Genomic DNA, 25,136 nt, shown 5'->3' with positions numbered 1-25,136 from the left:
CTAGTGCCATATATGCATCCCAGAAACACCTCACATTCTGAAAAATCACACCCTTAAAGTGTAAGGGCTTTGGGGAAAATTAGCATCCCCAAGAGGTCACTTAGGAAACAGACCATTTTGAAACCAGAAACTAACAAAATCAAAAATGTGCCCGGAAAACTCACTTGGACTGCCCAGGGAGGTGGCCCAGGCTGGCAGGAGGCTACCATGGCCGATATTAAAAACACACAACAGAGTGGAGATGCTGGAGATCTTTCAGATGGAGCCAGTTTGAGGGTGCTGAGACCTCAAAGACAGAAGTGGATCTCTGAGCCAGCAAAGCTGCGGTTAAAGTGGGCCTGGGGGCGCCGCTCAACTTGCCCTTAGACACACACGGGCTTGGAGTTTGCTTCTTAGGAGAGAGGACCACTGAGGGCAGGCTGCATTTGAAATTCTGTTAAAATACAACTTAATAGGGCCCCTGCTGCCAATGCAAAGGCTGAGTCAAAGGCTTGTTTTCCTGCTCAATTTTCTGTAATTTATTCCAGCTATTCTGGTTCCCTTTGCCAAAGAAAAACTGCGTATGAACCAATGCAGCGTGTTGGTTATACTGACATCATTCTCTTGTAGACCGATCTCACAGAGCTAACTCATTACACAAACATGTCCTGGCAAACAGCCTGCACTAAGGATTTGGATGTCTCGTGTTCAGGTGGTTCTACTCTGCTTGGAGTCCCCAGGGCAGTGTCTTAAAGTGAGGGCCTGGACTATTTGCATTGGAATCACCTGATGAGGTGTGTTTAAAAAAAACAACATAGGTCCCTAAGTTTTACCACAGACTTGCTGAACCTGCATTTTTATTAATTTTGTGGCAGAGTCTTGCTCTGTCACCCAGGCTGGACTGCAGTGGCGCAATCTCGGCTCACTGCAACCTCCGCCTCCCAGGTTCAAGCGATTCTCTTGTCTCAGCCTTCCGAGTAGCTGGGACCTCAGGGGCCCGCCACCACGCCCGGCCTTTTTTTTTTTTTAAGTAGAGACAGGGTTTCACCATGTTGGCCACACTGGTCTCGAACTCCTGACCTCAGGTGATCTGCCTGCTTCGGCCTCCCAAAGTGCTGGGATTATAGACGTGAGCCACCATGAAAAAATATGCTGGCCTGAACCTGCATTTTTAATACGCTGTCTGAGAAATAAATGCAGGCCTGAACCTGCATTTTTAATATGCGTTCCGAGGATTCTCTTGGGCATTAAAATTTGGAAACCATGGGCTCAGTTAGATGGATCTAGAGAGAGAATACTACAACTTTTAGAGGCATTTCTGTAAAGACTCACAGGAGTTTGGAAACAACAAGAAATTTAGGCTCCTCAAGTGTAACCTCCTTTGCCCTAAGAGGAAAAACAAAAACTCGTGACTGGAATTTTCTTCTGCTTTCTAGTTGGCTTGCTATAAACGCAGCTTGTTCTTCACCTGTCTGGGGAACTGAAATAAATACAGATCCTGATTTATTGTAACTAATCCAAAACAGGTGTGCATTTTACAGCTGTGTTTTATTTTGAGGAGTAGTTCAGTGGCAGGAATTTGGGTGGCAGCAGGGGAGGCTGGTGAGAGGAGGGTCACTTGGCAATAAGGTGGGTTTTAGTCTCTGTAACAAATCTACTGCCTGCTGTTGGAGACGAATGCCAGAGACATGGCCTCTGTTGGTCTTTGTTGGTCTTCTTTGGCTATGATAGAAGATGAATTTGCATCTCTGAAAGGAGATGGAAAAAGCATTGAACTAACCCAATCATATATCAAGACAAATGATAAAGCTGTGGTCATAAGATAGTGTGGGAGTTGCCGTAAATAAGTAGATAAACCAAACTGAGGAAAGAGTGCAGAATCCAATACTGGAATTTGGTTTATGGATAGAAATAGTCTTTCAACTTGTAGGGAAGAGACAAGTGCTTCAATGCTGACACAATTAGCCACCATATGGAAAAGGTATCAGTACCTTACAATGGACCCCCAATAAACTGATGTTATTTGATCTCTGAGTTAAAATTTTTAAAAAACTATAAAGTACTGAAAAAATTTTTCAAAATGATTTTCATGACCTTGAGAGATACAAGATCTTCTTGGGAAAATAATAGGCCTGGTGCAGTGGCTCACGCCTATAATCCCAGCACTTTGGGAGCCCGAGGCAGGTGGATCATGAGGTCAGGAGTTTTAGACCAGCCTGGCCAATATGGTGAAATCCCATCTCTACTAAAAATACAAAAATTAGCCGGGGCGTGGTGGTGCACGCCTGTAGTCCCAGCTACTTGGGAGGCTGAGGCAGAAGAATTGCTTGAATCTGGGAGGCAGAGGTTGCACCACTGCATTCCAGCCTGGGTGAGACAGCAAGACTCCATCTCAAAAAAAGAAAAAGAAAGAAAAGAAAGAAAAGAAAGAAAGAAAGAAAGGAAGGAAGGAAGGAAGGAAGGAAAGGAAGGAAGGAACAAAAAAGATAAATATCAATAATTTTGATTACATCAAATTAAAATTTTTCTATAGAACAAAAATACCACTAAGAAAATTAAAGTGATACGCTTTTTATGTAGGACATTGTAATAGACAAAGATTAATTTCCAGGGTATATAAAAATCAAATAGATAAAACATCCCTAACAATTGAATTATTTTTAAAAGGTAAATATATACAAAGTTTATGGAAGAGAAAAATGGTCAATAAATATGCAAGAAGATGCTCAACCTTATGAGTAATTAGGAAAATACAAATTTTAAAGATATAACATCTTTCATCAGATCGATAAAAAAATTAAAAGTACAGTACCAAGCTGATATTATAAGGAAATGGGTACATTGCCAGTAGGATTAATTTGGCAAAATCTCTTTAAAAATCTCTTAAAATCTCTTAAAACTGAAAAGGGCATTAGCCATGATGCAGCAGTTTCACTTCTCAATATCGACTCTTGAGAGAAGCTTGCATGAAGGCCCAAGGAAGCATGTGACATCATATGTGTTGTAGAATTATTTCTAAGGAAACGTTTCTAAGGAAATGTTCATGGGTAACTGGCTAAATAAAATGTGGCCTGCTCAAATGATGGATGCTTCAAAACAACATAGAATTAGAAAGGTACATTGAAGAATAATACATACACTATGATACAATGTATGCCCCCCAACCATTCCATAGTAGTATATGTTATTTGTATATACATATATAAATACATAAAATTATTTTTTAGATCTGGAAGAATACATTCAAATGATAGGATTAACTCTGGAGAGGGAAGCAAGGAACCTAACATTTGGAGGGGTGATTAATGTTTTTAAATGTTTAAGGAAATTATTTTTACTGATAATATTGAAAACTTTTTTAAAAAAATTTTTTAAAAAAGGAAGACATAAACTGGGAGCTAGATTTTAGTTCTGGTTCTGCCATTAACCAACTGTATATCCTTGGGTAATTTCCTTTCCTCTCTTTGGGCCTCTTTCCTCAGTGTAAACTGAAGGGGTCAAACATGAAGATCTGTTAATTTCCGAGGCAGTGAGGTCCTGTGAATCCCTAATTTTACATCAGCTGCCAAAATAAATATCAAACAAAGTGGAAGAGACTATGGCTTTCATGGTAAGGAAAGTCTGTCTAAGCAAAAAGGAAAAAAAAAAATCTGATGATGTAAGAATTTTGCACAAAAACCCCCACCATAAACTGATATTAAAAACAAATAAAAACTTAGAAAAGCACTTGTGATGTACAAAGAAAGTGATGTAAGAAAAGATGAATAGCTTAATAAAGAATGAACAGGGCCAGGTGTGGTGGGTCATGCCTGTAATCCCAGCACTTTGAGAGGCCGAGGTGGGCGAATCACCTGAGGTCGGGAGTTGGAGACCAGCCTGACCAACATGGAGAAACCCCATCTCTACTAAAAATACAAAATTAGCTGGGTGTGGTAGCGCATGTCTGTAATCCCAGCTATGTGGGAAGCTGAGGCAGGAGAATCGCTTGAACCAGGGAGGCAGAGGTTGCAGCAAGCTGAGATCGCACCATTGCACTCCAGCCTGGGTGACAAGAGTGAAACTCCATCTCAAAAAAAAAAAAAAAAAAGAACAAAGACATCAAATACGCAATTCATGAAATTCATCATAAACTTATCAACTCCATTCCTTTCTGCCTTCCTCCTTTCTCAATTTTCAGAGATTGTTCTTAATGTGATGATACTTCATGCTAATAAGACTGTATGGAAACAGATTTTTCTCTTACACTGCTGGCAAGAGTGCAAATTAGTACAACCCTTCTGGATGTCAAATTGGTGATATTTACTAATCCTTTAACATGTAAATTTTGGCCCTGTAATTAGCCTAATAAAATTATCAGAAGTATAAATAGAGCCATCGGGACAAGAGTCTTTTCATTGTAGCATGGTTCACAATAATGAAACACTGAGAACAATCTAACAATGGAGGAATGGTAAAATGTATTATGGTACAATATTCTTTGGACTATGCAGGCATTAAAAATCATGCCTTGAAAATATTTAAAGATATTTTTTAAATGCTTGGAAACAATTTACAAAGCAATATATATGTTGTTTCTTTCCTTGAGAAACTTACAGGTTCATGAGAGAAAGATTAATCTCTTTGCCTGTGGTCACACCATTTGTTTATTGGCAGAACCAAAGCTACAGTCCTGGTCATTTTTCTCAGTTTAATGCCCGTATACCTCACACCAATTCTAGCCTAAATGAGTCAGTCTCAAAGTCACTTCTTTCACTCTTACCTAAGGTAACTGACAATACATTTCATGGTTTTAAAAACAAAATGTCTCTGTTCCCCCTTTCTAGCTGTTTCACAACATGAGCTCCACTCTGTTTTACTGGAAAAATAGGATGCGTATTATAATACTACAACTTTTAAAAAGAGACAAAAAGCCAGCAAGAGAATGTTTCTCTTTGATCACTGAGGGAATAGTGTGATCATGAGCAGATATTGAAAGTTAGATGCAAGATAGGAACCCCTCAAAAGTCCAAGGGCTCTAAAAATGAGTGTTGTAAAAAAAAATTGAGCCAATAGATATGGATATAATTTCCTTTCTTATATTTCTAGAACCATATATGGTAAGACTGTATTATATGAGCTGCCAAATTCCCCCAGGGGGAGCATCACTCTGTAATCCTAAGGTGCTATGGGCTAATGTTTGTAACCCCTAAAAATTTATATGTCCAAGTCCTAACCTCCAATGTGATACTATTAGCAGGTGGAGTCTGTGGGAAGTAATTGGGTTTAGATGAGGTCATGAGGCTGGGGCCCCATGACCAGATTAGAACCCTTGTAAGGAGAGACACCAGAGAGCTTGCTTCCTCTCTTCTTTCTGCCATCTGAGGACACAACGAGAAGGCAGCCACCTGCAAGTCAGGAAGAGAACCCTCACCAAGAACTCAATCAGCAGCACCTTGTCTTGGACTTCCCAGCTTCCATAACTAGAAGAAATAAATGTCTCTTATTTAAGCCACCCAATATACGGCCCTTTGTGATAGCAGCCTGAGCTAAGACATAAATTCACCCTCAGAAATTACATCCACAGCTCCAGGTAATTTGGGAGCCATTTGGTACACAAATGTAGTGAACCACTAAAGGGCATCCCTGTAGTCAAAAATAGCTTCCATGTGTACCTAATCTATACCAGAGGTTAGCCTATTCACTGGGAGGCTCTAGGTTCTTTTGAATGATGCTGATATTGTGCTTATGGCACGACACCAACTGACACTTCAGTAAGGCATTTTTCTGAAATGGAATTGTTACTTACCAAAAATAAGCAGTAAGTCATAAATTACATCAGTCAGTTCTATAGTTAAAAAGACTGAAAATGAAACCATCTTGGAGGTAAATTTTTAGATCATCATCTCAACTTCTACAGGTCAAAAGTCTGCACTGATGGTAGAGAGAAACAGAAGTGTTGCCATCATCCACAAAATCATAACTGTTTATTGAATATTTGTGTGTTCCAAGTACTATATTAATGTCCAACATTTGGCATTTCTGGTAGTCCATGTAACAAAACTGTGAGCTGGCCCATAAGGCTCAAAGAGGTTAATTAACATGCCCAGGGCACCTCTATCTGTAAGTGACAAAACTGGAACTCAAGCTCCATAAGAAAATCAGATCAACACAGCACAAATTGAAGCGGGTGAAGGTGAGGATGATCACTGAATGCTGACTGAGTGTAGTCAGAATAACTCAGGTGAAAGAACCCCATGGATTGGCCCCAGCATCCAGATTGTCGAAAGTACTCAATTACTCCCAAGGCAGGTGCTGATAATGCCCTGCCCCATAGCTACTCAGTCCGCCTAGGTTCTCTGCAGCTGCAGGTGAAGTTTCCACCACCTGACACCTCCCACAGCCTGAGAACTTCATGAGCTGGGAGGTTGCTTGGCCACACCAGAAAGTGGATCTGGAAGTCAGGAAAGTCCTCCACCAGTGGGGGTGGGAGTTGGTAGACAGTGTCCCAGACTCCGTAGCTTCCTGTGGAGTGAGTCTAAGACATTCATCACATGATTCTTTAGAGGATCCCCAGTGATCAGGCCCCTGTTGTCCACAGCAGCCCACAGTCATTCATTCATTCCCATTTCCTGGTGGTTTTTGCTTCCATCTTATATTCCCCCTTTCTCCCCATGTTTTCTGGGATCATCTCCTGAATAAACTAACTGCATCCACGTTCTTGTCTCAGGGTCTGCTTTTGGGGGGGGATCTTTAAGACAATTTCCTAATGCCTGCCATTAAGGTTTGTTTTCCTGTCCTCCAGGACACTGAGGACATCCCCTTTTTAGATTTGACCTTAAAGGATTCTGGCCCATTCCTGAAGGCCCAGTGTTCCAATGTGGCTTATTTCATCACCCTTTCAATATTTCAGCATCCTCGCATAACCATCCAGCCCTGCCTCACACCCTCCCCAGTAGAGTCCTAAAGCTATTTTACTGACTTTAGAGTCTTTGCTGCACATCACACTGGGGTTAGATTGGCAATATACTTATTTATCTCCCCTGCTAGATTTTATATTCCTTGTGGGTCAGTGCTGAGCTTTCTTGGGCACACACAGTATCTGATAGATCTCAATAAATGTTAAGTTGAACACTGTCATGTAATCTGATAGGTTTACCTGTTAGAGGGGATTTAAACTCAGCAAGTGTGACAACTTCAGAAACATTGTAATCCCAAATAATAAAAAAAAATCTGAATCACAGTAATTCACTTGAAGCTATTCAAAGATATAAAAATGGAAAAGTAAATCTCTCACTGGCCATTCTGGGGCATAGGCCTGCTGAGAATTAGATCTGGAAAGTCAGCATCTAACTACCTGAGAACTCAGATTGGGCAAATTCTCCAACTCTGGAAAAACAAAAATACCCTATTTCTTTTCCCTATGGAACAAAGGCAGCAGAGTATGCCTAAGCAACCCCGCCCCCTGAAGTAGACTGCCCATGCCCACGTAACAGTATGGTATGCAGAATAATTCCCTCCAAAGACATCCACATCCTGATTCTCAGAACCTGTGAATATGTTACTGAAGTGAATTATGGCAAAAGGGACTTTGCAGATGTGATTAAGGTTATCAACCCTGACATGGGGAGATTATCTTTGACCCAGGTGGTCCCACTTGGTCCCAAGGGTCCTTATAAGTGGAAGAGGGAGACAGGAGCATCGGTCAGAGAAGGATTTGAAGATGCTACTGTGCTGGCTTTGAAGGTCGAGAAAGGACCATGTGCCAAGGGATGCAGGCCATCTGCAGAAGCTGGACAGAGGGGATTCTCTCTCTGTATTAGTTTTCATGCTGCTGATAAAGACATACCCAAGAATGGGAAGAAAAGAGGTTTAATGGACATATAGTTCCACATGGCTGAGCAGGCCTCACAATCATGGCAGAAGGCAAGGAGGAGCAAGTCATGTCTTACATGGATGGCAGCAGGCAAAGGGAGTGCTTCTGCAGGGAAACTCCTGTTTTCAAAACCATCAGATCTTGTGAGACTCATTCACTATCATGCGAACGGTGCAGGAAAGAACTGCCCCCATAATTCAGTCACCTCCCACTGGGTTCCTCCCATGACATGTGGGAATTGTGGGAGTTACAATTCAAGATGAGATTTGGGTGGGGACACAGCCAAACCACATCACTCCTCTGTAGCCTCCAGAAGGACATGGCCCTGCTGACACCTTAATTGTAGCCCAGTGAGATTCATGTTGGATTTCTGACCTCCCAAACTGTAAAGTAATAAATCTATGTTGTTCTGAGCCACTAAATTTGTGGTAATTTGTTACAGCAGTTATCAGAAACAGACAGAGTAGGTAATTTGAAAATAACATGCTTGAAGGCAAGTCTGGATATCCCTGGTTGGGTTTTTACTTCAGGTGTCAGAGAAGCAGCCCATTCCTCACGCAGACTTTGCAAATTCCAGTTGTCTTTGGCTTAGAAAATCTGACATGGAAGAGAAAACAACAAGCAAAATGGCAATCTACCTGGCATGAAGCCAGCTTCGTTGAGAGTATCACACTTGGGGACTCAAGAAGCCTCAGAAGGTCAGGCCTGAGTCAGAGACTCCACAGCCAATCAACTATAGAATCCCTGGGCCCTTTCAGGATTCTTCTTAGGAAGTTTCCAAGTCCACAGAATCACTAGGAGTTCCTGGCCTGAGGACTGTGATGGGGTGGACTCCAGGAGAAAGTCTTCTGAGAAGGCCACACCCTGAATCAGACCCCTGGAAAGTCAAAGCAGCAGAGATGGAGCAAACGAGGTTGCAGCTGGGGCAGGGATCCTCTGAGCAGCCTTTAGTGCAGGGTTTCTCAACCTCCACACTACAATATTGTGGGCCAGATAATTCTTTGTTCTGGGCAACTGCCTGTGGGTTGTAGGATGTTTAGCAGCATCCCTGGCCAGTAGCAATCTCTTCCCCTCACCCCAACCCCAGTTGTGGCTATCAAAAATGTCTCCAGACATTGCCACATGTCCCATGGGGTGGGGATGGGGGCAAAAATCACCCCATGTTGATTAGCTTTGGCTAGATTATATACCATCACTAATCACAGTTCGAAAGAAAATAGTTATCTCATTAAAATTAGTGCTGTCCAATAGAAATTTAATGCAAGCCAAATATGTAATTTTTTGTAAGTACAATCACAAATTGTGCAACCAACCATTACCACTATTTAATTTCAGAACACTTTCATTATACCCGAAAGAAACCCATACCTATTAACAGTCACTTCCTCTCCCCTTCTTCCCCCAGCCCCTGGCAAATCCTAATATACTTTGTCTTGAATAGATTTGCCTGTTCTGGACATTTTGTATAAACGTAATCATACAGTAGATGGCTTTTGTGTGTCTGGCTTCTTTCATTTAGTGTAATGTTTCCAAGGGTCACCCATGTGGGAGCATCTATCAATACTTTACTCCTTTTTATGGCTGAATAATATTCCATTTTATGGGCATACCAGGTTTGGTTTTAGTCATGTATCAGTTAATGGACATTTGGGTGGTTTCCACTGTGTGGCCATTACGAGTAATGCTGCTATGAACATTTATGTACAAGATCTTTTTGTGGGCATATGTTTTCAAATTATCTTGGGTAAGTACCTAAGAATGGAATTGCTGGGTAACTCTATGTGTAACCTTTTCAGGAATCATCACACTGGTTTTCAAAGCAGCTATGCCATTTTACATTCCTACCAGCAGTGTATGATGGTAAGACACTTACGTCTTTTACTTTTTTTGGAAGCCAAATTTTTAAAAAGTACAAAGATACAGGTGAAGTGAACTTTAATAATATATTTTACTAACTCAATATAACCAAATATTTCAATATGTAAATATAAAAATTGTTAATGAGATATTTTACATTTTTTTGGTATTAAGTCTTCAAACTCTGGTGTGTATTTTCCATTCATAGCATATCTCAATTTGGATGCTAATTATTCTTTGGAAATACTTGATCTGTATTTAGAGTTCATGAAATTAATTTGGAGGGGTAGATTCACATATCCAAATTGTTCCAAACCTATTAAAATTTTTTCCTAACAATATCACCTATATCAGCTTTTAAATTTACATGCAGATTAATTAAAATTAAAAATTCAGTTCCTCCTTCAAACTAGGCATATTTCAAGCCTCACTAACCACATGTGGCTCGAAGCTCCGAGGTTGGATAGTCCAGCTCTAAGTGATTTCTGTTGTCATTGTGATTATTTTTATATATTTTAGAGACAGGATCTCGTTTTGTCATCCAGGCTGCAGTGCAGTGGTGTGATCATAGCTCACTGCAGCCTGGAAGCTCCTGAGCTCAAGGAATCCTTCCACCTCAGCCTCCCCAGTAGCTGGGACTGCATGGACTCGGCTCTACTGTAATTTTTTAAAAGCTATTGCCCTGGGCCTCAATGTTGATTTTCTTTCCTCTTTTACAGCTGATCCAATGACAAACTATAAATACATATATATATATATATATATACACACACACACATATATATATACACACACACACGTATATATGTGTATATATATATACACACACACTATAGTTTATACGTAATTCTTATATATAATTCTTTTTCTCTTTAATAGACTTTTTTAGAGCACTTTTAGGTTCACAGAGAAATTGAGCAGGAAGTTCAGAGATTTCCCATATATGTCCTGCTCCCACAAATGCACAGCCTCCCCTACTATCTACACGGCATCAGAGACTGCATTTGTCACAATTGGTAAACCTACATTGACACATCACCATCACCCAAAGTCCATGATTTACATGAGGGTTCCCTCTTGGTGGTGCCCATTCTGTGGGTTTGGACGATGTCTAATGACACGCCTCCCCCACCATCATGTGTGATTCTGCCCTAGAGGAAGGGCGGCTTCCTGTATGGCAGTGTTCTTAGCCATGGTCTGCTGGTTTAGAACAAGTGGCAAACAGCAGCACTGGTCACCCATGAGCACCTCCAGCCTCTCGGCCCTCAACCCTCACAGACCTTATTTCCAGTGGCCAGCCCTGCTGGGCAGCCCCCACTGCCAGGGCTTTAGTGTCCCAGTTGGCATCCTGGCAGCCATGCCACTCATTGGACGGTCTCCACTGTGTCTCTTGTATCACTTTAAAAACAACATGCCACCCTGCCTCCAGGCCATCTCTCAGGTTACCGTGGAGCTACAGGACGAAAGAGGACACGTTCCATTCATCTGTGAGGTCACAGGTTATTGGGCTTAGGAGATCTTATGTGGAATAGGAAGCTGGGGGGTCGGGGGTAGGTAGCGTTTGTCATGAGCTTTCATCATGCAAAGTCTAAGGGCTCATGTCTGCAATGAAGAGACAGCAGCACCGTGTCCCCTGGGGCAGGGATGCCACAGCCCAGCCCTCAGGGACTCCAGGTTCATACAGGACAGTGGCCCAGCCCTCAGGGGCTCTAGGTTCATACAGGACAGTGCTTCTCTTCTGGGGAGTTTGTCAAGATTCAGCGAGTCTGGGGAGGAGCCTGAGACCATGTATTTCTAACAGATTCCTAGGGATTTCTACCCTTGGTATAATGAGGGCTTAGGGCTTTCCCCAGAAAGGATTAGATATGCCCCACCCTTCCCTCCCACCTTCCTCCACCAGCTCCACCACCCAGTAGCTAATAACAGCTGACACGTATTGAAGGTAGAAATGTGCGGGGCCTGGGCTAAGCACTTTGCAGCAGTTGGCTCATTTCATTATCTCAACAGCCCTGTGAGATAAAGCCTGTCAGCCAGGCTCTACGTCAGGAAGCGGCGAAGCCTTGCTTTGAATGCAGTCGGCCTGACTCCAGGCTCTGTCTCTATCGATGAAGTTAAATAGCTTCCCTAATTCCATTTTAGGTCTGAGTTCCTTAGCTCTCCTCAAAACTAAAATAACTGTCGATAACAGTGGTGGCCTCTGGTGAAGGTGACTGAGTAACTGGGTGGAGAGACACAATTTTTACTATATACCTGTTCACTGCATACCTCATGAATTGTGTGTGTGTGTGTGTGTGTGTGTGTGTGAGATCTAGTGCAATAAATTAATGAATAGCTTTAAAAGACAGTTTTTAAGGCCGGGCGTAGTGGCTCAAACCTGTAATCCCAGCACTTTGGGAGGCCGAGGCTGGTGGATCACTTGAGGTCAGGAGTTTGAGACCAGCCTGGCTAACATGGTGAAACCTCGTCTCTACTAAAAATACAAAAATTAGCCAGGCGTGGTGGTGGGTGCCTGTAATCCCAGCTACTTGGGAGGCTGAGGCAGGAGAATCGCTTGAACCGGGGAGGCAGAGGTTGCAGTGAGACGAGATTGTGCCACTGCACTCCAGCCTGGGTGACAGAGCAAGACTCTGTCTCAAAAAAAGTTTTTAAAAGGCCCAGGGCCTTCACAGTTAGAACCATGTACAAGTAGCAGAGCCTACTCTCAGGGCAGGGGGATGAGACAGTGTTCACCATGTTGGGCCACCAGCATCTCCACTGAAATGGTTGGAGTTCTTCGGGCCTCATGCCTGCCCCTCCCATTCTCCAGGAGTGTGCAAGGCAAAGCTGGCCTGCAACTTCCCACCAGATGATAAAGGGTACACTTAGCACCTGGTTGGCGAGGACATTTCCAGAGTAGGTAGACTTTATAACAATTCAATAAATAGTAGTATTGGTTAATAATGGTGCTATTCAAAGTCAGACATGAGAATTCTTTCCCTTCAGACAGCCTGGAACAAGTCTGAATTGCTCAGTGCTTACCTTTGCTCTTTTGTGATATTATACATTGACAAAGAAGAGAAAATCAGGATAATAACCAAGAAATGATTAGACTTAGCCATTGTGGGTACCTAGATATGATTCGAATCTCAGTGTTATCTCACCTAAGCTAGTTACTGTACTCCTGAAAATGTGAATTTTAACATATTTTAAAGAAGTGCAGGTTAATTACTTCCAAATCCACATATGGAATGAATCTAATTGTTAAGAAGAGGCTCTGGCTTAACCAGTTGTTACTCGAACAACTCGAACTTGCAGTTTTCTGTGTTCCCACCCTCTTGAAGTGTTGTGTGTTAAGATTGTACCAGGCAGACCCTGCCATATGCCTGTTGAGCTGTGTATTAGTCCATTTTCATACTGCTATGAACAAATACCTGAGACTGGGTTTAATGGACTCACAGTTACACATGGCTAAGAAGACCTCACAATTATGGCAGAAGGCGAAGGAGGAGCAAAGCCATATGTTACATGGTGGCAATAAGAGAGGGTGTGCAAAGAACTCCCCTTTATAAAACCATTAGATCTTGTGAGACTTATTCACTATCATGAGAACAGCACAGGAAAACCCGCCCCCATGATTCAATTACCTCCCATGGGGTCCCTCCCACAATACGTGGGGATTATGGGAGCTACAATTCAAGATAAGATTTGGGTGGGGACACAGCCAAACCATATCAAGCTGGTTCCAATGATGGGCATAAACAGGCTTGTTAACCCCCAGGCCAGATCCTTTGAATCTCCAGACCTGAGAAAAGGGAGGGCAGGGAAGCCTGTTACTTCATGGCTGGTCGAAAGGAGCAACTGAAGCACAAGACACACTGATCTCGGGGATCCTAGGCAAGATCCTCAAGAGAATTAGAGGCTGGGGACCCTTGGCAGGCTGCCGGGGAGGGGACATCCCCCATGGGGTGGAAGGAGGAGCACCTGCAGGTCAGTGCCCACTCCGCGATGCTACTGTCTGTCTTATGATCAGGGCTGGTGGATCAGGATGTGGCCTTTAGTGACAGGGAATGAGAAATGAACTCTGAAGCCCATCACACTACCAGCAACCATGGTGCCTAGTTTTCTTCTCCAAACCCCTGCAGTCAGAGAGACAAGAGTGGCAGATTTCCTACTGTTACCATTCTGAACCAACTCTGTGCTGGGCAGACTGCCTTTGTCTTCCACATAGATCTACCCTGAGAAGCATCCACACGAATGTCCATCATTCCAGCCCCAAAGACGATAGCCGAGCTAACACGTTTGTATTAGTCCGTTTTCATACTGCCGTAAAGAACTGCCTGAGGGTGGGCACAGTGGCTCACGCCTGTAATCCCAGCATTTTGGGAGTCCGAGGCAGTGGATCACTTGAGGTCAGGAGTTTGAGACCAGCCTGGCCAACATGGCGAAATCCCGCCTCTACTGAAAATACAAAATTAGCCAGGGTTTGTGGCACACACCTGTATTCCCAGCTACTCAGGAGGCTGAGGCAGGAGAATCACTTGAACCTGGGAGGCAGAGGTTTCAGTGAGCCAAGATCATGCCACTGCACTCTAGCCTGGGTGACAGAGTGAGACTCTGTCTCAAAAAAAAAAAAAAAAAAAATACCCAACTGCCCGAGACTGGGTAATTTATAAAGGAAAGGATTTAATATGACTCACAGTTCAGCATGGCTGGGGAAGACTCAGAAAGCTTACAATCACGGCAGAAGGTGAAGGGGAAGCAAGGCACCTTCTTCACAAGGCAGCAGGAAGGAGAAATGCCAAGTGAAGCAGGGAACAGGCCCTTACAAAACCATCAGATCTCGTGAGAACTATCACGAGAACAGCATGGGAGAAACCGCCCCCATTGTTCAATTACCTCCACCTGGTCTCTCCCTTGACGCGTGGGGATTATGGGGATTACAATTCAAGATGAGATTTGGGTGGGGACACAAAGCCTAAACATATCAACATTTATTAAGCACTTACTTGGTGTATCAAATACTGAAGCAAGCAGTCTCCATCCCTCACTGAGCCTATTTGTAGTGAAATTCCCTGAGCTGGAGTCCTGAGGGTGGTTGCTGAAGCATTCTTAGCCTTCAGGCCCTGTGTCTAACCCATTCCCAAATCCTGTCTGTTCTAATTCCGCAGTGTCTTCTGCAATGGAACTTTCCTCTCTGTATTAAATTCCAAGGGCTGCCATAACAAAGCACCCAAAACCGGGGTGCCTTCAAGCATCAGACATTTATTTTCTCACAATTGAGAAGGTACAGTCTGAAATCAGCAGACAGTTGGCAGTATTGGTTTTCCCTGGAGGTCTGAGAGAGAAGCCATCCCACACTTCTGGCCTAGCTCCAGTGGTGGCCAGCAGCCCTTGGGGGTTCCTTGGTTTGGAGCCAACATTAATCCAATCTCTGCCTCCATCATCACATGGCCTTCTTCCCTCTATGTCTCTGTGTTCAAATTTTTCTCTTCCTATGAAGACAACAGTCACTGGATTAGGGCCCACTGTAATCCAGTATGACCTCATTTTAATGTGATTATATTTGTAAAAACCTACTCCCAAGTAAGGTCACATTCTCAGGTACCAAGGGTTAGAACTTGAACCTATTTTTGGGGGACACAATCAACCCACTCTCCATTCCCCCAGCCACCACGGTAGCCCAGGCTTCATAATTTCATCTGGGCCACTGCCATAGCTTTCTTTCAAGATCATTAACAACCTTCTCTCCTCATAGAACACCTGCCGACCCTAAGTCTTGACCACCTCCCTACACAGAATGTAAGTTTCAAGAAGACAGAGACTTTGTCTGGTGATGTTTTCCTTAGAAGCTAGGACAAGGCCAGGAACATAGACGGCTTTCAACAAGTATTTGTTGAATAAAGGAATTAATGAATGTACATGCATCAGCAGCAAATATATTGATTCTGTATCTTTCCTTGATACACTTGTCCCTTCTCTTCTCCCCCAAGTAGATTATTTCTACTGTAGCAAGTTATTTCTGTCTCTGTGCTAGCCTTTACATATAGTCATTTGTTTGCCCAGCTGGGGTGTTATTCTGTGAGCTGGGTTGGGACAGACACTAGGTCTGATTCATCTTGGAATGCGCAGAAGAAACACAGTGTCTGTCAATATTTGTGGAAAGGAATTAGATTAGTTAATGAGGCAAGACAGAAACATGAAAAATTATATTCCCCCGCCCCCTCCAATTGACTGCCTCTACCACATTTGCAGAACTGGGGTGGGGGTGGGAGGTAGGGCAGGAGGTAAAATTGCAAATTCTGTAAGTTCCCCTTTCTGCTGATGCTTGAAAAATTATCTTTCTGAGTCAGCACAGGTATTTTGATACTGCCTTGCGATTTGGGGCATTTTTTTTTAAAGTGATGATTTAAAAACAAGTGCTTTCACATTTACCATCAAACTGATGGGGTTGGGTGGGAAAATAACCATCATGAGAACCATTTACTCCTTCATCTCTTAAATTTCTAGTTCAGGGTCTAAATCTGACCATAAACTTAAGGAACTCTTCAGTCCCTGCCTCTTCATAAGGAGATAGCAGAACATTCCACTCAGGCATGGGTTGGTCTTCATCAGAACATTCTGAAGTGGCTGGTGCTGACTGCAGGGTCTGGAAGGCTGGGCTGGTGACAAGGAATAGACTTGGCTGCACTGAATTCCACTCTCTGGACAGATTTTGCTTAGCACAGAAGTAGGCATAACTTCCAGGAGAGGGACAACCTCCCTATCATCATTGTCCTGCCACTAAAATCTCATTTGAAATCTTTCTCTTCTCAAGTGTACACCACCCACCCAGTCAAGTGACTATGCTTCACTGCTGATTGTGGACAGTAAATGGGAGACCATGGAGTGGGGGGCCAAAAGGACAGGCTGGAAAAAGAATGGGTTGCTTTAGTGGGTTGAATCGTGTTCCCTGCAATTTTGTGCACCTGGAACCTGCAGATATAATTAGCTAAGATCAGGTCATACTGGACTAGAGTGGGCCCTAAATCCAGTGACTGGTGTCCTTATAAGAAGAGGAGAGGACACACGAAAAGATATAGAGGGAAGATGGCCACATGAAGACGGAGGGAGAGACTGGAGTGATGCATCTACAGGTCAGGGAATGGCGAGGATGGCCAGGAGCCACCAGAAGCTGGAAGAGGCAAGGGAGGACCTCCAGAGGAGTGCAGCCCTGGCAACACCTTGAATGCACACTTCTGGCCTCCAGAACTGAGGGAGTAAAGCTGTGGTGTTTTAAGCTGCCCAGTTTGTGGTCATTTGCAGCCCTAGGAAACAGGTACAGTTGCCAATAGTGTAGATACAGTGAATTATTAAGAAAAAAATGTGTTTTTTTTTTCCATTTTTGTTTCTGGGACCTTCTAAAGAAGCCCAGGAAACTAGGGTTACCTCCATCTCGGGGGCGAGATGTTGATGAGGTGAAGAGAATTGTATGCAACAGAGATGAGGAAGGGGTTGTATATGATAGAGGTAGGGATGGGGTTGTATGTGATGGAGGTGGGGATGGGGTTGCATGTGATGGAGGTGGGGATGGGGTTGTATGTGATGGAGGTGGGGATGGGATTGTATGTGATGGAGGTGGGGATGGGGTTGTATGTTTTGGAGATGAGGATGGAGTTGTATATGATGGAGATAGGGATGAGGTTGTATGTGATGGAGATGTGGATGGGGTTGTACATGATAGAGATAGGGATGGGGTTGTATGTGATGGAGGTGGGGATGGGGTTGTACGTGATGGAAGTGGGGATGGGGTTGTACACGATGGAGGTGGGGATGGTGCTGTATATGATGGAGATGGGGATGGGGCTGTACATGATGGGGATGGGGTTGTACGTGATGGAGATGGGGATGGGGTTGTACGTGATGGAGATGGGGATGTGGTTGTATGCGATATAGATGGGGATGGGTTGTATCTGATATAGATGAGGGTAGAGTCATATATGATAGAGATGGGGATGGGATTGTAGGTGATGGAGATGGGGATGGGGTTGTATGTGATATAGATGGGGGTAGAATCATATATGATGGAGATGGGGATGGGGTTGTAGGTGATGGAGATGGGGATGAGGTTATATGTGATAGAGACAGGGATGGGGTTGTTCATGACGAAGGCAGGGATGGGGTTTTACGTGATGGAGATGGGGATGGGGTTGTATGTGATATAGATGGGGATGGGTTGTATATGACACAGATGGGGATAGAGTCATATATGATGGAGATGCGGATGGGGTTGTAGGTGATGGAGATGGAGATGGGGTTGTAGGTGATAGAGATGGGGATGGGGTTGTATATGATATAGATGGGGGTAGAGTCATATATGATGGAGATGGGGATGGGGTTGTAGGTGATAGAGATGGGGATGGGGTTGTATATGATATAGATAGGGTAGAGTCATATATGATGGAGATGGGGATGGGGTTGTATATGATATAGATGGGGGTAGAGTCATATATGATGGAAATGGGATGGGGTGTAGGTGATGGAGATGGGGATGGGGTTGTATGTGATAGAGACAGAGATGGGGTTGTTCATGATGAAGGCAGGGATAGGGTTTTACATGATGGAGATGGGGATGGGGTTGTACGTGATGGAGGAGGGGAAGGAGGTTGTATGTCATAGAGACCAGAATGTGGGTTGTACTGTGAGAGAGGCATAGATAAGGGTTGTGCTGTGGAAAGCAAACAGATGAAAATAAATAGGTTTTGTATTTGTTTAAGCAGGACAATAACCTTACAGTCTGGCTTTGTTGAGAGAGTTTTCTATGTTCCTTTCTTCTTAGATCAGAGAATCTTATCTCTGCACAATCTGAAAGCAAACAGGTGTGAGGGTGTGGACAAGTGGACACAGCCTTCCCTGCTCAGAGCTACTGGGAGGAGGAAGGTGACGGAGACAGAGTCAGGGCGAGAGGGGCACATAGGTCCTGACTTCACGTTTTGCAATGCCGGGATTGTGGTGGAGCAAGCTAAGGGAAACTGAGAGGACAGGAGAGCTTTGCCTGCTTCCCTTTCGGGACACAGGAACTAGCCACCCTTCCACCTACCCATGCAGGGCAGCTCAGACACTGTCTTCCAGAGGGTAGGGCCAGCAGTACTAGAAGGTGAGCATTCCCTAGAGGACTGCCCAAGGGATTGGACCAGAACAGGCTTAATCAGAAAGAAAATTTTGTTATTTTCCACTCATCTCCCACATCCCTGATTGGGGGCCCATAAGGAAGACAGGATCGGTTCCAGAGACAAAATAAAGCGATTGCATTTACTCAGGCACCTGAGAAGTAAGGTGTGTGAATTTTCAAGCCACCATATGCACAAATATCAGCTCAGTGTATATTTTGCCTTCCTAGCTCAAATCACAACATTGAATTCCAGATGTTTTCCTCCTCCTTGGTTCTCCAAGCATTTCCCTACCAACTTCAGCTTCCCAGAAACTTTTCTGTGAATTGTTATTTTTCCTTCCATCTACAAGGGGAAAGTTTGTTTCGATGGATCCATCCAAAGGGGCCCCTGAATTTCTGGTGTAATCTGCACCATAGTCCTCCTCAGTTCACATCTTACCTTTGATTTCCCTCATCTTTAAATGCAACCCTGCTGTTGTACCTTGCAATTTGTAGCTCTGTGCCCAGGGTAAACTGGACATCCTCACTTTCAGTGCATGGTGCCTGGCTATAGTCAGTACAGTTATGCTGATGTCTTCTAAGTGGTACATACTTGAAACCTCAATTATTTGTGGTTAAAACAAAAGATGCTTCTCTCTCTCTACTCAAAAGAGAACATAAAGCTTCGGTTTAGATCTAAAAAAGACCCCGGCAAACCAGGCACCAAACTATTAGTGATGAATAAGAGATTTAGTTTAGTAGAAGCTACATATTAACCAAAACGCAGGAGCCTGGAGCAATTTTCAGGTAGGAGATCAATGTCTCAACAGAGAGATGCTGAGATCTGACACGAGAAGAGAACCAGACTGAAGAGGCAAAACCTTCCTACGTATGTTGGCAAAGGGATGTTGGACAAAGATCAGATTGGATAGATGTTCACTCATTTGACATAATTTCTGAGCATTTACCATGCTCATTGCACCAAGCAGAACAACATTAATGTTGTTGTCCCTCTCAGCGATCTCAATATCCCAGGAAATTGTGTCTCTTTTTTGGAATGAAGCTGTCTCTCAGTCTTAGCAGGTAATCGTTGTTGCCTGCTGCGTCACCTGTGATTGTACTGCCAGAGGGGTTATTTTCTGCCAATCAAGAAACCAAGCCTGGCTGGGCGCGGTGACTCACGCCTGTAATCCCAGCACCTTGGGAGGCCGAGGTGGGTGGATCACTTGAGGTCAGGAGTTCGAGACCAGCCTGGCTAACAGGGCAAAACCCCATCTCTACTAAAAATACAAAAATTAGCTGGCCATGGTGGCACTCGCCTGTAAGTCCAGCTACTTGGGAGGCTGAGGCAGGAGAATCACTTGAACCTGGGTGGCAGATGTTGCTATAAGCTGAGATCGCACCACTGTGATATGGGCAACATAGTGAGACTCCATCTCAAAAAAAAAAAAAAAAAAAAAAAAACACACAAGAAACCAAACCCGAGGTCCTATCACTATCCTGCTGACTTACTAGAGAAGAGATATAGGATATGAAGAATCCTCAATCCCCAAACCTGCATTTTCTTGCCATTTTTTGGTATGAGCATCTGAGGCAGGTGACTGGCTTAATATTTATGTTTATATTCAGATTTTCCAATAGCCGAATACCATCACTGCTGTACACTTTGAAGCCCACACTGAAGAGGCAAAGTACTAGTGTAGTAATCGTGACAAGTATTTCCTGCTTCTAAAGTTTACAAGAACTTGCTTTATGTAATGTATTATTGTCATTGCAGTGTGGTAATTGCTACTACCTTGGTTTTGCTTTTACTCACAAATTCTAAAAACTATAAAGAGAGATATTGATTTGAAAATACTCTCCTAGAACCTAAGAATTAATTTTTTCCCCTTATCATTTTGTCTGAAATCTGCAGGAAAGTTTCAGTTTGTGGGATGTAAATAATACCATCCCACTCACCCCAGGTTCATGGTCTACAGCAGGGATTCATTCTGAGGCTCAACGAGCCCTTAACAGGATATCCATAGGCCCAAGGGGGTCAGAAACCCCCCTGAAATTATGTGCAACATTGTGTGGGTAAAACAAGACTTTCTGGGAAGAAGCCATAACTTTTCTTGGCTCTTCAAAGCAGCCTGTATCTTACAAAGGGCTAACAAGGTTGGAGGCTTAGGCCACTGGTGTTGCATTCTGTGGCTGTGATGATTTTCATTGGCTTGGACTAGGTCTGTGAGCCTCTAGGACTCTGCAGGATGAACCATAGGGTCTATACGCCAACACAGTGCAGTCTACCAAAGACACAAGGCACTTAATGCCTAGAGGAGGGAGAAGGAAAGAGACCAGGGAGGCAGAGGAACTTGGAATCCAGAGAGTGCATGTTCATGGTGAGCCGTTCTCCAGCCCACTGTCTCTTTCCTGCCCCTCTCTGGGGTCCCACTGGCTCAATCTTCAATCGGTCTACCTATGGTGACATGGTGACATGCTGTATCCTTTTCCCTAACAATTCTCATTGTTAATAGAGAAGATTAGATCTAGAAGCCATAGGAGTCCAAGGAAACTCTGATTGCAAATGAGGGGTGAAGCTTAAGCCCCATTTACTTGGCAGCAGGTCACAGAACACCAAAGCTGTTGGGAAGCAAGAGGTGTTATCTAACTCTTACTTTACTGTGGAAGAAAGACTCTGAGAGACCTGGTGACTTCTCTACAGCCACTTCCTGTATAGTAGCAGATCCAGGACCAAACCCCAGTTTTCTGAGACTCAAATCATTTTTCCATCACCCTACTCCATTTTTCTCTCATCTCCTGTGTCTTTTTAAGACACAGCAAATAAAAAAGCAAAAAGACAAAACAAAACCAAAAAACCCCCCAGAGACTATTCAGAAATGCCTAGTGGAATTCAAGAGAAATCATGGGCCTTCATAGCACCATCTTTTCTTATGTTTGCATACAGTTGCACTTTATGGAAATTATGGCTCACTCTGTCTCTCTCATTTCCCAGAAATCTCCCACCATCTATGCAGGAAAACACAGATGCATGCAGGAAAAGAAGACAGCCGTTTTTGTGACCCATTTCACATGAGTTTGCCATTACATGGTCCCCGCCTGTGTTGAAATAGTTGGTATATCACTTCGTTTGCAATGTACAACCCAAAATCCTCAAGTCATAAATTTCTATGCCATTTTACCAACATTAACTGCATTAATGTAAGTAAAGCAGTTAGAACAGTGCCTGCCATGTGTTAAAAAGGCTGTAGGGATTAGCAATTACTACTACTAATAGTAGCGTTACTACTTAGCTCACCTCGCCTGAGATGTACAATAAATTCATATGCTCATGGCTCATGCTCTAGTGCCCTTCCACTCGTACCATGTCACCAGGCAAAGACTCCCACTGAATGCACAGAGCTCCTAGGAAGGGTGTGAGCCATGGAAACCCAGGCCTCTCCCAGCAAAAGATCAAATCAGTATTTTACAAACTCTATGACTCTCAAGAAATGAAGACAGAATTGTAACACCAGTTGGCTGAGGATTTCTTGTCCCTTAGGAGGGAATGGAATGAAGAAGAGCTGGTCAGATACAGGGGTGTTTAGGATCTGTTTCAGGACTGGAGGTTTTAGATGAATATCAAGGAAGTTACAGTCCTCCAGTCTATTACGTGTTATTCTAACATTCAAAGCCTTCAAGAGAAGCTTCTTTCTGGGCAACCAGGCAACTCCTAAAAATAAACTCAAGTTCCTGAAATATTCTAGCTTGGCTTTAAGCTTTCTTTGGCTGGGGACCGGGCTATCTATTTTCAGTTTTGCAGCCCCAGGTGGTATGGATTTGATCTATCGAATGACAAATGGCCGAATGACGCTCTGCCTGTTGTGACAGCTCAGCAGATATTTAGGAAAGGTTATCCGTGGGGGAGGCTACAGCAGCCCAGAATGGCTGGAGAGAGGGGAAGGTCTCATTTAAAGTTTCCTGGAACCACAAGGGAAAATTGATGATGTGTAGACAACTGTTGAAGGACACAGTGCTATTTCTACCTACCTCATCCAGATAAGAAGGAAAGAACACTAAAAGAACATTAAAAAAAAAAAGAAAAGTTGGAGAATGAAAATTATGCATGGTAGGGCATGTTGGCACACGGAAGACTGACCAGTTGAAGCTAGGGACCGAGTGGCTTGGCCCTCCTGGCCCCGGGGCTTCTGATTGGCTTTAGAACTGTGGCCTCTCTCCTTTGACAATCAATCTTCTCATATTTCCCATTCTCCCTTCCCCACTCTACTTCAAGTTCACCTTGCCTAAGGCCCTTTGATCCCTTGGCATTTTGACCAGCACCTTGAGCTCGCTTCCAGTGACCACACCCCTTGCTCTACGGGACACTGTCCTTCCAACTAATCCCTACCAGGAGCTGCCCAGAGCCTCCAGAGGGTTCCAAGGTGACCCTCACCTGGCTTCCCCTTCTTCCCTCAGCCATATATTTTTCTCTTCTATCCATTAGGCTGCTGAGAAGCTGCAGTTAACAGAATAGTCAGCTAGCTAATAGTGTGTTTTTTTTTTTTTTTTTTTTTTTTGTAGTTCAGAAGAAGTCTGGGGCTAGTGAAAGTCTGTGTGTCATTCCAGTAGCTCGACGATGACTGCAAATCTCCAACTTCCTTCTCTCTTTCTGCTGCACCAGTCATAGTGTGCTGGCTTTTCATTTTCATGCCCCAGGACTGGAAGATGAGAGCTGCAGCACCAGGCATTACATCCTGATTGAAGGAAGAAGGAGGGGATAGGCAAGGTACCCACCATGTCTGTACCTTACACAAGGAAAGCAAAGCTTCCCCAGAAGTCCCTTGGTGGGATTCCTTGAACATCTCATTAGGCAGACTGACCCCTTTGCCCCATCTAGCTATGTAAGAGGCTGGGAGAGTGTGTGGTTTTCCAGCCTTCTTAGTTGGAGGTAGCAAGAGACAAGGGGATTGGGGGTACTGTTGAATTAGTCAGCCAACAGTATCTACCACATCTGCCCATTCCAATCAGTAGAGAAGTCCCTTAGACTGCATGGAAATGTTCAAGAAGTATCTTAGAATTGAAACATATGACATAAGATTACAACCTCTGATTTCTGCACTGCAGGAATTTTATCGTTGAAATGGAAGAGGATGATACAGTGGTGACCTTCCACACTCTGTCCTGGAGCAGCGTTGTTAGTTAAGTTTCATCCACTTGGCTACTAGCACAACTTGTCAAGAATTGTTATCTATGTACATCTTGTTTTCCATGTACATCTTTTCTCTTCAACTGGATTATAAGCTATTTGAGGAGAGGGATCTTATCTCATACAACCTTCTATTGTTAGTGACTCAAATTAGTGTCATGCACTTGGCTGGCATGAAAGACACTCATTAATGATGAAAAGCATAACCTTGAACATCCTGGGGTGCACAAAGAGGAAACACACCTTTCCATTAAATCCATGGCAGACATTCCTAGGAGGCAGAACTTTGGAAAGGCCAATAATTGAAAATAATATGTTTGTGGAATCAGAGGCATGTTGAATGGGTTTTCAATTGAAAAGTGCTATTCAAGCGTTAAGTTTCCAAGCTTAATGCTGCTTTCAAAAAGAGGCTTGGAAACATTACTAAATTTGGTTTACCCTTTCCCCTCCTGTATTCATTCATCTGCTTATTCATTCAGCAAAATTATTTGAGTCCCTATGTGCTAGGCTCTGGAGACTCAGAAATGAATAACTGAGTCCCTACCCTTAGACCTTGTAGGGAAGTAGAGAAATTGAGAGATGGCCATGTTGCACCTAAGAAGGACATTTGCAGTTTCATATCCGAAGTGTTTCAGGAGCTCAGAAGTTCTGGATTTAAATTAGGGGGAGTTCCCAGCCCTTGGTGAGGTGGGGTTTGTTCCAACTTACCTGATTAGAAATGCTGGGTTGGAAAGGGCTCTGTAGCCTCACAGACTTGGCTTTAAATCCTGGCTCTGCCTTTGACTGTGGGACCCTGGGGAGACTTCTCATCCCCAAACATCATTGACCTCATGTGTCGGTTTTTAATTCATGCCTCTCAGCTCTGAATTCACCCTTTAATATGTGCCGTGTACTAACGAAATTCCATTATTCTTCTTTAAAGTAAGCACAGTATTACGCTTTCTCAGTAGAAGGCACTGGAAGGACACTGCAGGAGGAACAGAATTCCTGTCATTTCAGCATTGGTGGAGTTGGGGAGCCTGTGGTCATCCTGCCTCAGCCACGGGCCCCAGAACGTGGTCATCTGCAACCTTGTAGCCTTAGCGTAGTGATACCCTTTCTGCTGCCCTCTCTCTTTGGAACCCAGAGCCCCGCATGGCCCCCAGCTCTTAAAGCCT

At 43.7% G+C, this 25,136-nt stretch overlaps 1 protein-coding gene and 2 long non-coding RNA genes across 7 annotated transcripts in view; 1 reads left to right on the top strand and 2 right to left on the bottom strand.

The window, feature by feature from the left end:
* Positions 1–14,795, bottom strand: part of LOC129528293 (uncharacterized) — a 110,106-nt gene extending 95,311 nt beyond the window's left edge. The window contains exon 1 of the long non-coding RNA XR_010131247.1: positions 14,674–14,795. This is a non-coding gene — a long non-coding RNA (uncharacterized lncRNA). The remainder of the gene's footprint in view (positions 1–14,673) is intronic.
* ALPK2 (alpha kinase 2) overlaps positions 1–25,136 on the top strand; it is a 146,573-nt gene that overhangs the window by 61,315 nt on the left and 60,122 nt on the right. The gene's annotated exons all lie outside the window — the stretch shown is intronic.
* LOC129528292 (uncharacterized) lies at positions 1,509–11,541 on the bottom strand. Its single transcript, XR_008673529.1, has 2 exons — positions 10,969–11,541; positions 1,509–1,727 (listed from the first exon to the last, which is right to left on the bottom strand). It is a non-coding gene; the product is annotated as an uncharacterized lncRNA (long non-coding RNA).

Source organism: Gorilla gorilla, chromosome 17, assembly GCF_029281585.2.
Source record: "Gorilla gorilla gorilla isolate KB3781 chromosome 17, NHGRI_mGorGor1-v2.1_pri, whole genome shotgun sequence".
Taxonomy (NCBI): Eukaryota; Metazoa; Chordata; class Mammalia; order Primates; family Hominidae; genus Gorilla; species Gorilla gorilla.
The sequence above is the reverse complement of the archived record's forward strand: the minus strand, read 5'-3'. Positions and strand labels throughout refer to the sequence as shown.